The sequence below is a fragment of the Eptatretus burgeri genome, chromosome 9 (genome assembly GCF_056783735.1).
Source record: "Eptatretus burgeri isolate ZD-2024b chromosome 9, Ebu_testis_v1, whole genome shotgun sequence".
NCBI classification, from domain to species: Eukaryota; Metazoa; Chordata; class Myxini; order Myxiniformes; family Myxinidae; genus Eptatretus; species Eptatretus burgeri.
This window is the reverse complement of record NC_140969.1, coordinates 35,668,595-35,671,061: the sequence shown is the minus strand read 5'-3', so window position 1 is coordinate 35,671,061 and position 2,467 is coordinate 35,668,595.

Below are 2,467 nucleotides of genomic sequence, written 5' to 3'. Positions count from 1 at the left end.
CGGGTGAGAAGACCACGAGGTGGGGGAAAGCTACGTCGATTCCCACCAGACTCTCCAGAATTGTAGGCCGTCGCTCACGGATAATTCTGTGACGCGGCGGGTCGCTTAACCGACCGTGGATGCCAATAACTCAACCGCGTGACCTAGGGTCCTCCTGTCCAGAATCAGGTTACCTAATTAACCACGCGGTTTAACCACCGGGGAACCACACCCTCGGTACTCCCTGTCCGAACCGAATTGTGAGGAGTGCTATTTTATGGTCACATCTGATCCATAATTAATACACATATATTAGTTAGATGTAGGGATTCGAACCCATTTTCTATACTGTGTAATGCATTTTTAAAAACTCTATAGTTTTAGTGGCACTGTTTACCAGTGAGTCAGTCCACCAGATGCCCTCTAAAGGCACTGGCTGTGTTATTTTAGTGATAACAAACCGAGACATGTCCTTACTCTTACCATTTCTGTGAACTTAAAAGGGGTTTTGTTTGTCCTTCAAACATCCCACAGTGATAAGAAGCCTGGACAGTGGAGAGGGACTATCTAAGAGAATTGCTCGGCCCTAAGATAAGCTGTTTGACTGTTCCACCCTCCCTTGTGGGAGGGCAGGAAAACTCTTAGCTCATATTTTGAGTACACATTTGAAGCTCTTGTCACACCAACCAGGGTTAGAGTATAACCAGAGATAGATTGGAATTAGAGAAAGAATATATATAAGGGAGAGTTTTTGAATGTAAAACTCAGTGTGGTTTTGGTTGCTCTCCACTGTGCTAACATCACCTCCGCTGGCGTGTGGTACTTCAATAAAACTGCATTTTGGTGAATCCTCTTCGACTGACTGTCTTCATGCCTGGCCGGAGAACAGAGTCTTCACAAAATAAACTGGTTTCCTCAATGAATCAGCAGAGTTCCAACTGATAATACTTCTGGTGTTTTTGTTTGATCTTGTTTGATATAAGTGGAATGTATGCTATGTTTTTTTTCCTTTATCAAAGTTTATTTTGTGCAAAACTTTTATAAAAAGTGGTGCCAGGCACAACAAATCCCACCCATTTAAGGCATAAAGTTATTTCGGGGATCAAATTTAAATTTGATACATCCTTAACCTGAATGTTGATTATAAGGAATAGAACAAGGAATATTTTAGTTTTAGTTTGAAGTCAATTAAACCATTTTTGACGAAGTTATGAGCAAAAAACGATTTTGACCTTTTCGTGACCTGACCTTGACCTTTGATCGAATTGGACCCAAAAGTTAATGGGATCGTCCAAGATTCATTACCCACCTGTGGATACAATTTGACAGTGTTTGAGCCAGCTGTTTTCCCGTAAAGTTGTATTTTCGTAACCATGTTTTAGTTTTAATGGAAAATTTGTAATTTTGACCGATGACCATGACCCCCAAAACTTCGGACCCTATCGATCTTCACAAATATACATTTTTCACTATAGGAATGGGTAGGATTAGAAGTGACAAATAGAATAAGGTTCACTATAAGCTTAGTTTGAAGTAAATCAGATCATTTTTGATGAAGTTATGAGTGAAAAACGATTTTGATCTTTTCATGACCTTGACCTTGACCTTTGATCCAATTGGACCCAAAAGTTAATGGGGTCGTCCAAGGTTCATTGCCCACCTGTGGATTAAATTTGATAGTGTTTGCTAAAGCCGTTTTGCCGTAAAGTTGCTAACAGACAGACAAACAAACAGACAAGCCGGTAGGCGACATGGCTGCTCGCTCTAGATGGAAAGCTGGCCGATGCGACTAGCCGATATTCATGTACATGCTATCAATCAATTTAGCACAATAAATATGATTATCACAGCCCTCCTAGTTTGCGCCCAGAAACTCACCTTGTGAAATTTCAAGCGTTTCCAAAGACTCTAACAAATGGCAGCCCTGGTAATTCCATTTATCTATTCGCTAAAGATTTTATTTTTTTATATGATGCTTTTTTTTTAGATTTAAAGGCCATGTAATGGCCTTAAATGCGCGCGCGTGTGTGTGTGTGTGTGTGTGTGTGTGTGTGTGTGTGTGTGTGTGTGTGTGTGTGTGTGTGTGTGTGTGTGTGTGTGTGTGTGTGTGTGTGTGTGTGTGTGTGTGTGTGTGTGTGTGTGTGTGTGTGTGTATATATGATGCTGCAAGACATTCTCCTTGGGCACAAAAAACAGGTCCCTCGGAGGTCTAGTTTCGGAGGTATTGATTTTTTTGTACAGTCCACAATAAGTGTATGATGTACGATAAAGTATTTTAGCTGTTGCTAAGTAACGGAGGTGTGCATAGCAACCATTCATTTTTGTGTACATGCTAGCCACATTGTACACATTTCACCCAAGTTTCATCAAAATCAGACTCTTTCCTTAGAGATATTCGCAATTAACCGTTTCTGAAATGTTTGACATGTACTCGCCCAAAACCTATCTCCGACATATATTTTTGTTAGGGCTGCAAATTGGCATGAAG